Genomic DNA, 14,562 nt, shown 5'->3' on the forward strand with positions numbered 1-14,562 from the left:
CAGACTGCTCCATCACAGCGGCTCAGAAGGGGAAACAGTTCATAATGGCGCTGTTTATGTGAAGAATGATGTACTGTCCGCGACCATTTTAGCAGCTCTCGGCCAAGCAGATGTCCTTTGTGGTCGAGGTTACGGAGGGTTAGGCTCACGGCCTATTCTGCTCACAGGAATTTCATACAATAGCATTAGCCACCCTACTTCTCCACACTTTCATCAGTTCACTACTTCTCACAGAGAACAAAGAGTTAGTCTTTTTTTTTTGTCAATACGCCACCAAGCAAGGAAATGTTGCCATTTCAGTGGCTGCGTTCCTTACTGCAAATCAGAAACTCATGGGGCGTCAACCTAGAAATTAGCCTAGACTACAGGAAGCAAAACCACAAAAAGAAGATGAAAAAAATAAAACTAATCTGTCCTCTGTAAATTCTTGTTTTTCGCTCTCCCAGAATCTCATCTCTCCAAAAACTTCCCAGCCCCCACGGACCTGGACTGTCTCCCACGGCCAGCCACATTGGCCCAAATGCCCGCACGGAGTGGGAGTCAGATGGTCTTCCAAAGGCTATTTAAAGCAGGGTCCTAAGACTCCTCGGCTATCGGCCCGCTCCAGACAGGGCAGGGCCTCTAATCCCTGAGCAGCACACAGAGGTAGGCTAATCCCGCCCTGTGCCACGAGACCCACAGCCCGAGCCTAATACCAGGTGTGCTCCTCACAAGAGAAGGCTGAACTTGACAGACTTACATGGACAGCCCTTAAGCCTCTCTTCAAGCACTAGGCCAATACCCTAGGGCCCAGGCAGAGAAACAGGCAAATGGACCATTTCTAGTTGATACCAGGATTTAGGATGTTGGTTTCAATGACTCGGGTTAGCCTTGAAGATAGCCAGCAGCTACATGTGTGTGTAGGTAGGTAGGTTAATCTTTGAAAGCAAATCCCCACATAGTTAAGGTCTGAGGCTGGTTTATCCGAGCTCATGTCCTGGAATGGTAATGAGGGCCTGTGCTCGTTGGGATATTGTAGAATCCCTACTACAATCTGCCATAGCATTGAATCAGTGGCATAGTATGTTTGTGCTTTTCTAGGCCTGACTGGATTATCACAACCTGGATCACAAAACAAGAGAACCGACACAATAGGCCTGTGTAAACCATGGCTGGAAATGTCACTCTGACACTCCACAACGACAGACACATGTGGGAGAAGCCTGAGGCTCTGGGGCAATTTATTATCATATGTTTAAAAAAAATGATTTGGACTGCTTTGCTTTGCACAAATTCCCACCAGACAAAGGCAACATGTCCTAGAAAAGGGCTGTTTTCTGAAGCAGACTGGTGAGTGCTAGGCTAGCAGCGCTGTTCTGTAATTCATGAGCAGATAAGCATCAGACAGAGGCCCCGGTGTCGGTGGAGCTGGCTGGGCGACGACTCGCGATGAGCTCTGTGGTCTGGCAGCAGTGAAGTGAGGTGAGTGTGGACGGAAAAGGAGCGAAAGTTTGGGCTCCCAAAAGAACTGTGGTGAAACACTAGCTAGCGTAGCCCACAGTCCATACATTTACACTTTGTCACCCCCCCTCCCCCCCTCACACACAGACACACACACACACAGACACAGACACAGACACACAAACACACACACACACACAGACACACAGCCCCCCTCCACCACCATCACACCAGACCAACCCAACCCATCCCCCTGCTCAGTCTGCAGTCTCTGCAGTAAATCTCCACACATGTTGTCCAGTCCAGGCCAATCACTCATCCACTGCAATGCATGCACAGATGGGGTTCTGGTTAACCACCGTGTACAGTGTACACAGCCCTGGTCTGCAAACGCCAAACGGACCCCCAAACGGCTTAATTCCACCTCCCTTCGAGAGGAACAACTTAGCAACCTTGCGCTAGGTCCTGAGGAATGCTGCCTATTTGAGCACCACGTGAATCAAGCCTCTCTAATCCTTTAATGAACTCCCATCGAACAGAGACTCGCTGCAGCAGGACAAAAACAATACAATTCAATTGTGTGCGCAGTAATGAGATTAAATTCAAGGTATAATGTGGGTAGCCCTCTCTCACTCGCTCTCTGTTAGGGGTAAAAGTGTGCGCTAAATCTTTTTGTTAAGACACTAAGTTCAGCTTTAGACAAGCTGCAACGTGGCCAGCACATATGTTGGCTACATCCTCCTACAGTCTATTCTACTTTTCCAAGACAGCTGCGGAGACCACTCGGACACAAATCCTCAGCTGACTGGGCCCTAGACATGAATTTGTCTGCTAATGCTGGCTGTGTCCCAGCACAAAACACAAAAACACATCAGTACAGTGGAAGCTCTGTGACATGTACAAAGAGTACAGATTTTCAAGGTTAACTTCTAGGACAGAAGACGAGACTATACATTAATACAGATCTGTCTGTTCTAACCATTGTGACAGTAGCCTTTTCTGAGCGGACTGCACATGTTAGATGTCCAGAGAATGTGCCCTGTCGACAGAAAATGGCCAGGCTGGCAGACATATTGTGTGATAAATGCCCTTGGGTGAGTAGAGGCGAAGCGTAGTGTAGAACGGACAGCAACATCTTCAGCGGGTCGACCAATGACACCGCGGTTTATCATGGAGTAACAGCAATCTGGCTTTGGCCTGGATTCACCTGCCATATAAGGAGAACAGTTTTGGAGTCTTTCCGCAGTCCACAGAGGGGTGTTTTTTTTTTCTTGTGTCTACATATGGCTGCATCTGTGTGTGTGTGTGTGTGTGTGTGTGTGCACATTTCCACTGGTTTTAGTTTTTAGATACCACAAAAATGAGAAATAAGGGGGGGGGGGGGGTTGTCATGCTGAGGGGTGGCGGTGGGAGAAAAGGAGCAAGAGAGACAGAGAGAAAGAGAGAGGGAGGGAGGGAGAAGGAAAGGGGAAGAGAGAGAGAGAGAGAGAGAGAGAGAGAGAGAGAGATGGAGAGGGTGATGGAGAAGGAGAGGGGGAACAAAGAGAGAGAGATGGAGAGGGTGATGGAGAAGGAGAGGGGAAGAGAGAGAGGGAGAGAGAGAGAGAGAGAGAGAGAGAGAGAGAGATGGAGAGGGTGATGGAGAAGGAGAGGGGAACAAAGAGAGAGAGATGGAGAGGGTGATGGAGAAGGAGAGGGGAACAAAGAGAGAGAGATGGAGAGGGTGATGGAGAAGGAGAGGGGAACAAAGAGAGAGAGATGGAGAGGGTGATGGAGAAGGAGAGGGGAAGAGAGAGAGGGAGAGAGAGAGAGAGAGGAGAGAGAGAGAAGAGAGAGAGGAGAGAGAGCGCACTAGTCTACTCTCTACTCTACCCCTCTCAGCTCCACAGCAGGGTAGAATAGGAGCTTATTAAATTCCCGCTCCCTGGCTGGCTCTCCCCGGCGCTGTCTGTACACCTCTCACTCCATCAAACTTAGAACCTCATCCCCTCTCATTTGGTGGGCCGCTCTCCTCCCACACACAGATATGAACTTTCCCACACTTCCCCAGCTTCCTCCAGCCTTCTCTGAACCTCAATTAAATCAGAGCCTGGAGGACTGGCGGCCAGCCGCGGCACTGGAATGTGGAGTATTGATACATGGAAAATGCAGCGGCCCTGGTAAACTGCAACATGGGAACACAAAAGACTTGAGATTTCGCCTCACACACTGACAGTGTACCTCTGGAGCACTGTTTAATCCCGTAGCGCAAGGCACACTGTCATCGCTCATGCTTGCCCGCTTATTAAACCTTGTTGCCAGGTGCTTTAGAGCACACAATGATGGATGTTCCCATTAGGGCGAGGGGGCTGCAATTATCTAGACATGTTTCTGAAGTACTAGGTTCAGCATGTACATATGAGCACTGTTCCTGGCTGAGAGGCCTGAAGAACCTCTGTTCAGAACCGTGGGTGTCTCGTGGGAATGACCTCAGCACTTGACCATCGATAAGCAGGTCTGTGCACTGGACAACCCCCATTGCCGATTTGTCCTGGGCCTGACCCATTAACAAAACTTTAGACAGACACACACACACACACACACACACACACACACACACACACACACACACACACAAGCCAGGAAGCCAGCCAGTGCACTACAGGACTGCACTCATCAAACTGAGAGAAACTGGCAGGGGCTGAATGGTGCTTTAAATACCGCCCATGGCGTCCCCTTCCCTCTAAATCTGCCCTCGGTTTTCACCCTCGCCCCGTTCAGACGTTGTCTGGGTGGCAGCTCTGGAACCATTCAGCCCTCGACTCCCTGGATTCCGTCACGGTGTCTAGTCCGCAACCAGCCAGAGCCGGTCCTCCGGGGACGTCTCACGGAGCCAGAGCCGGTCCTCCGGGGACGTCTCACGGAGTGCCAATGTAGGTCAGGGGGTAGGCAGCCCTATTTCAGGAGATCCGCCGCTAATCGACTAATTAAAGCAACTGATTGGTTCGAGAATGCCATCACCTGTTTTTCCTTTTCCCTCCTCCTCCTCCTCCTCCTCCTCGAGGGCCTTAATTAGGAGATAATGGAAAGTTGACCCTAGCAGTGCTCTTCGCCGGGGAGCCTCTCCAGGAATAGCTCACAACGGGGGGAGAGAGGACGCGAGGTGCTCGCGGGACGGCAGGTCCAAGATCAGCTCTCAAGACGTCCCGCACGTCATGATGCGCGTTGTGGACTGAGCAGAGCAGGAAGTTTTTCAGGCTGTGTCTCTGAGGGGATGACATCGCCGTGAGCAGCAGCACGTGATGGCGGGGCTCCACATTCGACGGCCGGCGGTCGAAAGCACAAACAAACACCGTCAACTCCGAATCACAAACAGTCGGAGATAGCGTTTGTGTTCTAAATGTAAATATATACTGTAGACTCATGCAGAGGGAGTACTAAAATAAACACCAGTACACACTCAGGGAGAAAATATGCAAAACACATATTGCACCTGAACACACACACACACACACACACACACACACACACACACACACACACACACACACACACACACACACACACACACACACACACACACACACACACACACTCATAAAACACACATGCAGCATACACTAATGTACAGGCAAATAGATCTCCATAATGGCAGGCAGTATCTAACTCCATCGCTCATCTCTCTTTGAAATCACTAGCTCTCCACTGGTTAAATCACTTTAAGTCATGTGCTGCCAGCACGTATATTCAAGCATGTCCATAATTACTAACAGAATGCCAGCACAATAGCATAATAAAAGAGCGGCACAACAGCCACTGTTACAAAGTGCAGCAGCACTTGTTGTCTTTGAAGTGCAGACACTGTGGTTGCTAAGAGGCCACCCCTTCACTTCCTGCCATCACCAAGGCCCTTATTTAAAAAGCACTCCAGTTCTTCCCCGCCCACCCTCTCTGTTTCCCTCTTTCATTTGCCCCCACCCCCCCCCCCCCCCCCCCTTTTTTCATTTCTGACTCTTTTGCCTCCTCCCTACATTCAACGGTCACACAAGAGGAACAAAGTGAGAGAACAGGAATCCAGTCACAGGAGGGAAATGTGATCTCACACTGAAACCAGCCGCTGCCTGGTCCATGATCTGGACTCGCAAGTGCTGAGCAGACCGCTGATGACGCAAGGCTCGCTCATTCTCTCTCACACACACACTTGTGGTTTCCCAACTCTCCAGCTGGACAGATTGCTGACGGTTATGTGTGTGTGTGTGGGGGTCAGAGAGTGGAGGAGCAGACGTCAGACGCAACGCTGACCCTACAGTGAGACCTATTGTTTGCAGTTTCGGCAGGTTCATGATATCACAGCAGCAATGTGGTTTTTGTCAGGCTGTTATCACCAGAGACGTTGACTCATGTTAGTGATACCCTGTGAGGCGTTACGGTGACACTGGGACTGTGACAACTGACAACTCGGAATCACGTGCAACCAAACAGCTGGGCAAATAGGCATGAAGGGAAGGGCTGAGAAGTGCCTTTCAGAAAAAACTGCTATTTACTTTATGGATTAAAGAGCAATCAATCCCAGTCAAGCTCCTCAGCGGGCGACATTTAACCACCAGATGGATGTGATCGCGGATTCTGCCACACCAGATAGCACTGGAACAGTACAAATGTCTGTCACCAGTGTCTTCATGTTAAGCCGGAATAACCGAATGAGAGACTGTAGGAGGGTGAAAAAAAAAAGCAAAAAAAAAGGAGTGATACATGAGAAGATAAGTGAGAGACAAGTCAATGAATGGCGGCTGAGTCAGACTAAATGACTGTGGAAGAGAGAGAGACATGTATGGATTTGTTTGGGAAAGCTGATAACTTTGTTGCCAGTCACGAGTGTACCTCTCTTTCCTCTCTCCACCTCTTTTTCCTCTCTCTCTCTCTCTCTCTCTCTCTCTCTCTCTACTGGTGTCGTCTCAGCGCTGCCTCCACTCCCTGACTCAGAGCAGTCCGTAGTGTAAACACTCCGGCCTGCTCACTCACCTGCCGGCCGCACCCGTGCCAGAGGCAGCACGTGGAATGGACCGGAAGTGACTAAGAGAGAGAGAGTCAGAGCGCAGGTCTTATCTGTGAGCACTTCATAATCTATGACACATGAGCGAAGCCCTGGCTGCCACTGTCAAAGCTAATCCCACAAACATGTCAAACCAAATGATGGACTGTTTAAGTGTAATGAAAGGTTAGCTAATTGGGTTTGAAATGGCAAACAGATAACAAGAGCCCCATCCCCTAACACTCCACCCCCCGTTTACTCCACCCCCCAAAGCAGAAATGGCTGCCATGTCAGGACAATTACGCTACTGTGCGCTTTATGGGGTTAAGCGTGACATTTGAGACCACACCCACTGGAGTGTTTTGCAGGGCTTTGTTCTTTTCCCCACTCCTGGGAGTTCTGACTAATGCATCTGGGAGCGCTACATGGAAACGCATGGAAACGCACACATACACACACACACACACACACACACACAGACACTCTCTCTCTCTCTTGTGTGTCTCTGAAGTTCTTCTTAAAAAAAAAACTAGGCAACCGTCGTTTTCATTCAAGTCAAATACAGAATAGAGAGAAGATGGTCCTGTAAAAAAATCCCCTCACTACACAAATGTCCTGAAAGGGAGGGGGAGGGGAACAACGGCTCTGGCCCCCCCGGCCCGCCAACCCCCTCAGCATGGGGCCTTAGAGCCCAAAAAATATGCTTTTGGCCTAATCCGTGTGGCCACAGCGGTGTAATGTGGGCCCAGCACGGAGGCGTACAGGACTGCTTAGAGAGAGAGAGAGAGAGAGAGAGAGAGAGAGCCTCCCCCGAAAGCCCCTGGCTGCGTCCTCGTGTGTAAGCCTGGCCGGCCTTTTAAATATAGAAAGTGACCGACTGCTGAGAAAAATGCTCCCCGCAGCGGCGTCCACACCCAACCCCAACAATCGCCTCTCTCATAATCTCATCCACACGGCCCCACTCAGAGGAGAGAGAGGGAGAGGGAGAGGGAGAAAGAAAGAAAGAGAGAGGGAGGGAGAGAGACAGAAAGAAAAAGAGAGAAGAGAGGGAGTGGGAGTGGGAGAAAGAGGGTGAGAGGTGATTTGGGAGTGGGCTGTTGAATCATGCCTGCATGTTACGATCTAAAGCCGTGCCTCAGTCTCAGGTTTCCAAATGCAAACTTCGAAACTCCTTAAGAGTGACAAAATAAAATCTGGACAAAGTCCAAGCCTTTGGCTAATAGGTTGAAACTGACCTAGGGGGGATAACATGACAGAGCTGGGGGAGACGAGAGAGATGAGATGAGAGGGGAGGGGAGGGTATGGGAACGTAGGGAAGAGGCCAGTCTGTGGTGGTCATTAGTCTTGCTTGGTGTGTAACAGTGACCCATATCCCAGTGCCAACACACACTGGTCCTGCCGCCTGTGAAACAGTGTAATTATGGAGCACACTAGACATTCCCCTTCCTGTGGAGAGTGGGGTACAGGGGCCTCAGGCAGTGGTGGGCATGCAGCTCCGCTCCTGCACCACAAAAACACATCTGAAACAGCCAGGAACGTCAGAGCATGTCGAAGGCAGACAGCAGTCACTCAGGTGAGACGCCGGGGGGGGGGCGGCGTGCTCAGCCTGAGGGAGTGGGCAAACAGTGCCCTGGATGGAATCGGGGTGATTCTGAATGACCTTTACATAAAGTACATGTGACGACGCAGTTTAACAGCCTCTCACAACTCTGGAATCACATAGCCTTTCAATTATTTCAGCAATGTATCTTTAAAAAAAGTCTTTAAAAAAATAATTTCAGCATGATGCAAGTAGTATGCAAAGCTTAAACACTGCGGACATCAAAGGAAATGGAACATTCCACAGACTATTAGCATGTACCAAGTGACAGTTCAAGCAGTCATCACATCTAAAGCCAGACACAAAGAGGTTTCTACTGATATAAAATGACTGTAGTAAGGTAGCCAAGCCGCTATAAAAGTTGTAACTATAAATTCAACTGTCACCTTCAACGGTTCAGATAGATAGATAGATAGAATAGATGTTTGTTTGTTTGTTTGTTTAATTTAAGGCCATTTCCGCAACTAAGGCTATTTAATGGCCAGAGCACTGTGTGTTACAGAAACTTAAATATATTTTTTAAAATCTATACTAATAAGATATTCTAAAACCTTCAAAGGTGGGACCTTACTAAAAACATCAGCTATAGAATTTTGATGATAAAATTGTTGTCTTTTGGTTCTCAAGGCAGGGCTAGATAGAATAGATAGATAGATAGATAGATCTAGAAGAATCTGTGCCAACGAGCACCTCTCTGCCATAGCTCCGGGCCGAACGTGGTGCGATGCACACATCATTCATATTCATCCTGACTTTCATCAATCTCCCAGATCTGCTAATTGGGGCCTAAAATCAAAACAAACCAGTTGTAGTCTAATTGATGCACAAAAGGGACTTCCCCTTTGCTTCCTATCTCCACGGCGACAGACAGGATGTTAGCTGTTTGAGTGACAACAGCCCATAGTTTTTTTTTTTTTGTTTGTTTGTTTGTTTTATTGGAGTGGTGTCAGCACTTGTTACCCCATGAGGCTGACTCAAGCCCAGGGCTTTTAGGAGAGTGGAGAGTTGAGCAACCGCTGAGCAAAGGGCTGGCAGAGCGTTGCAACACGTGAAAGAGCTTCAGGTTAATCCAGTCCAGTAGAGCAGGGATGAGCGGGAGGGAAGAGGAGGAAACACAGACAGAGAGAAAGAGGGATGGCCGTCTCTTGACACAGCGGAGGCTGCTGCTATCCGTCATGTTGCGGCCCTGTGCGACAAAAGGTGTGTGTGGGGAGGGATTACAATGGGAGAGGGCCGGCCCAAGTGGGACTGCACACAAAGCAAACAGCACAGGGCAACCGTGAAAGCACACCAAACTGGTTCTCTCAGTTTGCAATAAGAGCGAGAGAAAGCAAGAAAGAAAGAAAGAAAGAAAGAAAGAAAGAAAGAGAGAGTGCGAGCGAAGGAGGTATAACTTCTCCCTAGAGGGGGAGGCCATGTCTGACAGTAGAGGAGGAACAAAAAAAGGAGTGCCAGAGTAAACCGCTAGCGACACTGTAAAAAAAAATGTGCCGGTGAAAACGATTCTCTTTCACAACCTGCTACCATCTTCAGCAGTAAGTAAAAACCAAACAAAATCTTTTCTGGTCCTGTACCGGCTCACTCCAGCTCTCGTTGGGAAGGAGTAGGTCAGACCCTGCGTGCGCCGGCCCTCTGGAGCGGACACACGTGTGGAGGCCAAGCGAGGCCAGTGTGGTGGCAGCACCTCCAAAAACTATTGATTCCACCGGCTGGAACACTGAGCCCTGGAAACCAGGTCAGCGCCTCGCCGAGGCCAACGAGCTGGATCACGCTGAGCCTCGCAGACTTGGCTTGAACCGGGCCACATAGGTCCACTCCAGAAGCAGCACAGTGCAGACCGCCAGAGCACTCAACTATCTAACTGTCAGTACCTGGGGTCCAGTGTCGCTTCAACACGTTGCTGTAGAGGGATTCGGGGTGGGGAGCGGAGCATGTGCTATCTAATGATGGCTCGTTAATTATTCAGGAGCCGGGCCCATGCGCCAGCACACATTAACTATTCACGGCCCCAACGGCAGCCCTCGATCTGGGCATTATATAACGGCAGCAGCGCAGGCGGGCAACACAACACCTCCGGGCCTCGGCCCGCTCCAACAGCCCTCGGCTCCCTTTTGTTGGCTGGAAAGGGAATCTGTGTGAAGCCCGGACATCCGATCATTTCCCATCTGCCCCCGGGAACGCAGCCTGGGCTTCATGGCAGGCCGCTGAAAAAGAGAGGGAGACCCGCTCCCCTCTTCTACTCTGAAGAAGCGACCGCACCGGCTCCTGCTGCTGCTTCCACGAGACGTCAGGTGTGGAGAGGGCCTTTCCTTCCCATGACTCAGCACACAACAAGGCGTCATGAGAGCTGTGGTTTGAACAGTTACTGAGAAGCACATGCTTGATCTGCCTATCTGCCTTGATCTGCCCCATGGGAGTTCCCAATGTAATACTCAGAGCAGCAGCTGAGTCATGGAGCCATGCCTAAACATGGACTTGGTTCTAAAACTATGGCTGATTGTGAATTAGGATTACCATACGACAAGCTACCCTATATCCACACCGCTCAAATCTACTCTACTATATAGACAAACAAGAACCACATTCTTAGACAAACAAGACCCAAGTCTCATATTCTCTACAATGCTATCATTTGATGAAGACTCTTCTTTGTGGACGCCTCCTGTTGATATCTGACAGAAGGACTGGGAGGCTTGAAGTCTCGAGTAGCGACTGTGACAAAGTCTGTCATCAGCCAAATGAGGGCCTGCTGCCTGCTGAGTGAGCATGCAAACCTGCCATTTGGCCATCCATCCAACCTGGATCTCACCCTCCAAAGGCCAGCACTACCCACGCTAGACAGGGCTTGGGCAGGGGAACCTGATGGGGAGGTACTGCTTGGCAGTGCCCCTGCTGCAGGTAAAGAAGCGGAGGGTTGGTATGGCCGATGCCCCTGTGGTGGCGGTGGTGCTCGGCAGATGCCCACTCTCAGCCTTCCAGGAGATGGAGGGGGGAGAGAGAGCGAGAGAGAGAGAGAGAAGAGAGAAAGAGAGAGAGAGAGAGAGAGAGAGAGAAAGAAAGAGTAGAGACAAGGGCATAGAGAAGGACAGAGAAACAGTGAGTCACAGTGCAAATGACAGATTCTCGCTCTCCTCCTTCTGTTCACCCCAACTCATTTCGCCCCTATCTCTCTCTCTTTCTCTTCCTCTCTCTCTCTGTCTCCCTCCATCCGGACACTCTGTGGCCTAGATAGAGAGCAACTGGCAGTAATCTGCCCCCGACATCAGAGTGGCAGCAACAGCAGCAGCAAGGCAAGCTGCCGCTCATCTTTTTTTTTTCCCCCTTCTTCCTTCGCTCACGTCACGTCACACGAGGCACGGCCACGCGGCGGACACGCATCCGCGCTCGCATTCCCTCACACCACACACTCCGTCTGCGCGCGCACACACACACACACACACACACACACATACATACACTCCCTCACCCTACACACAATTCCTCACCCCATACACACTGCGCCCACGCGGCCATGAGCTGCAGCTCCCGACACTCTCCGATAAAATGGAGAACAGACCAAGAAGCGGCTGAAAGGGCATAATAGACGGGAGATGGGCTAAATGAGGCTTGAAAACTGTTTGGTTCAAAAATAGCCCACAGGTTTCTCTGCGGATGCGCAAACTGTTCAAAGGCACATGCAGATGAATGAGCCCTCTCTGTGGGCTCTGGTACAACTCTAAACTGGGGCTCTAGCTAATCTTGATGGGGAAAGTTTGCAGGTTTAAGTAGCCTAACACATTGCAGAAATGCCCATTTCCATCAGTTTTCAACCTACTGGATACCCATGTAGCACTAAGGGGGCACCCAAATCGTTCACCGACAAAAAAAGAGTTATGCTCCTAACGGTGACAAAAACTTTACAGTGCAATACCAGGTGTTCTGGGCGCAGCAGCAGAGTCAGTGACTCCATTCAGTGTGGCATCAAAATGAGGTTTGAAGCTGTTACTTTACTACATCATGTTGCTTTAAAACCAGCTGAACGTCACATGGGCTCACAGTGAAGCACTCCAGTATCAGATACAATGTGATGGTGCTCATGTAATGACAGCCATGATGGCTCCCCACTCATTATTAATGATGCCTGCATGAGTCCAGGGTGCTCCTCAGAGGCTAGGTGCCGCAGCTCTGTGCACCACCCCAGCCACGGCAACACCACAGCACAGGTGGCCAGGCAGCTCTGCAGATGAGGAAGCCGCTGGGCTTGTTGACATAAGGGAGGCACACAGACACTTCCCCAGTCTCACACCTGTTGGAGCCCCACGTGGGGGAAGTGACCGCTCTTCGTCTGGGTGTCACACTACGGCTCCGCTTCTTTACACAAGCACACACTCCTTTAACACACACAGACAGACACAACAGACACATACATACACACACATTACATTACATTACATTTGGCTGACGCATTTTTAGCCAAAGCGGCTAACAACATGGACACACACACACATATAGATGCGTCACTTCTGCCACCACCCGGGCTGCCGTCAGCGCCACCATTGGCCTGCTCGGTCCCTCGCGCCGGGCAGCTCAGCGCAGAACACAAAGCTTTCAGTTGAATAGCCTAAATGCCAGCACAGCTCCATGCCACCGTGGCCCAGACTGGCTCAAAGGAGCTCATTGTGTCCCCATGATCACTGGGGACTCGCAGAATCAGCCTGTTATTTAAGAGGCCATTTGGCCTGCAAAACCAGCCACCCCACCCTCCACCCCCCTCTCTCTCTTTTCCAAGCACAGTCCAAGCCGAGCATGCTAATGCAAGGCATTTCCGCCCCTCGTTTCTATGTCAGGCTCAATATGCATGTCTCAATGGAAAACACCATGGATACCCATGGTCACGAGTGTGAAGATGGACACATGACTTCCCCCCCTTTCCTCCACTCACACACAAACACTTTTAAGTTCTCTAAATGGGAAAAACACATTGTCATTGTTTATAACATCAGACATCAAGTCTGGACAATAAATTACAAGACCAATACTTTCTTTGAACGTTCAAAACCATATAAAGTGTAGGCCTAGTCCATGATTTCAAAACAATAAAGGTTTAGTTGAATTCCACTGCTAGCTCCTCTGGCTGTCCGTTAAGTACTGTAGGTATGCTCTGGAGTTCGTACACAGTCCTAGCTAGCTATGTGTGCATGGGAAACATACTGGCTCGGACTGAGCTATACACGATTCCAGCAATCAAGACCTTGCCACAGGAGCAAAAAAAGTGAAGGATGAAGTCTGATTGGCTTTCAAGCTCAATTATCCACAACCGTTTACCAGAATCAAAGACTATCTTTATAGTGGTCACACGTCACACAGCAGTCCTAGCATGTGAGAGGCTGAGCGAGCATGAGAAAGAAGCTGTCTAAAGACAGACACACTCACGCTATGTGACATTTTTGTTCATTCACATGTCCACAAAGAGGAAAATGGCTGTTGCTAAATTAGGACACAGTGTGTGTGTGTGTGTGTGTGTGTGTGTGTGTACGTTTTTCCTCATTGGTCGGCTAATACACTGAGTCATCTCAGCTGGGCCAGGCAAGCCCAGGTGGTGAAGGAGGGGGCCTGGCACCGGGGTGCTGAAGGTGGGCTTGGAGGGAAGGGGGGAGTTCAGCACTGATGTGACAGACTTGTAGGCCTGCTGCAGAGGCTAGCAGCTGTTCCAGCCAGAGAAGGTGCATCAAAGAGGCTGTGTCACAAGAGTGTCCGCAAACACACACTCCCTCTATATTACTCACCTGTCCACAGGCTGTAAACACATACTCCCTTCCCCACACACACACACACACACACACACACACACACACAAATGTTTCTGCAAGGGTTTTTTAAAGTGTGACACTGCAACACATATTTAACAGAATGCCTAAGAGTAGAGTGACGTGTACAGGAAAGTCTTATTTTTTATGAAAACACCATTGTTTTGATTTTCAGACTGGTCGGGTGCTAGGGGAGGGGGAGATTATGGCTTTATCTAGCCTCGTAATTCAACTCTCTGCCATGGTGCTAATGATTATAACCAAGGCTGCTCTGATTACTCTCTGTTGCTATGGCCTGTTCAGAGTGGCATAATGCCCTGGGCATGAAAACAAGGCTGCTGTCAGAATCCCACACAGTACCCTTGGCTGTGGTTGTATAACTGTATTACTCAAACACCCCCTGCTGCCGCACCCCTTACATCCTGAGGTGCAACATTATTATTATGATTATTAGGCTAGCGCCGTTTCATTGCGTTGGGAATCAAACTACAGTCACACTGTGCAACGTAGCACCTGCAGCGACTGAGCTATTTAAATATGTGTCTCTGGTCCTTTTAATAGGCTGGCAGTGCCTGTCCTAATTAGACGAACTTGCTGGAGTTTTGTCACTGCTTGAGTGAAATACTTGTATTCTGTCATGAGTGGCAAAAGTCTACGTCACCATGTCTGCGTAAAAATGTTTCACAATAGATGATGACTTGATGTGGGCGAGGAAGACACAGAAA

General features: G+C 49.8%; 1 protein-coding gene across 1 annotated transcript in view; it reads right to left on the minus strand.

The window, feature by feature from the left end:
- The window catches only part of dip2ba (disco-interacting protein 2 homolog Ba), a 51,171-nt gene that overhangs the window by 35,501 nt on the left and 1,108 nt on the right, over positions 1–14,562 (minus strand).

This window comes from Alosa sapidissima, chromosome 7 (genome assembly GCF_018492685.1).
Source record: "Alosa sapidissima isolate fAloSap1 chromosome 7, fAloSap1.pri, whole genome shotgun sequence".
Classification (NCBI taxonomy): Eukaryota; Metazoa; Chordata; class Actinopteri; order Clupeiformes; family Clupeidae; genus Alosa; species Alosa sapidissima.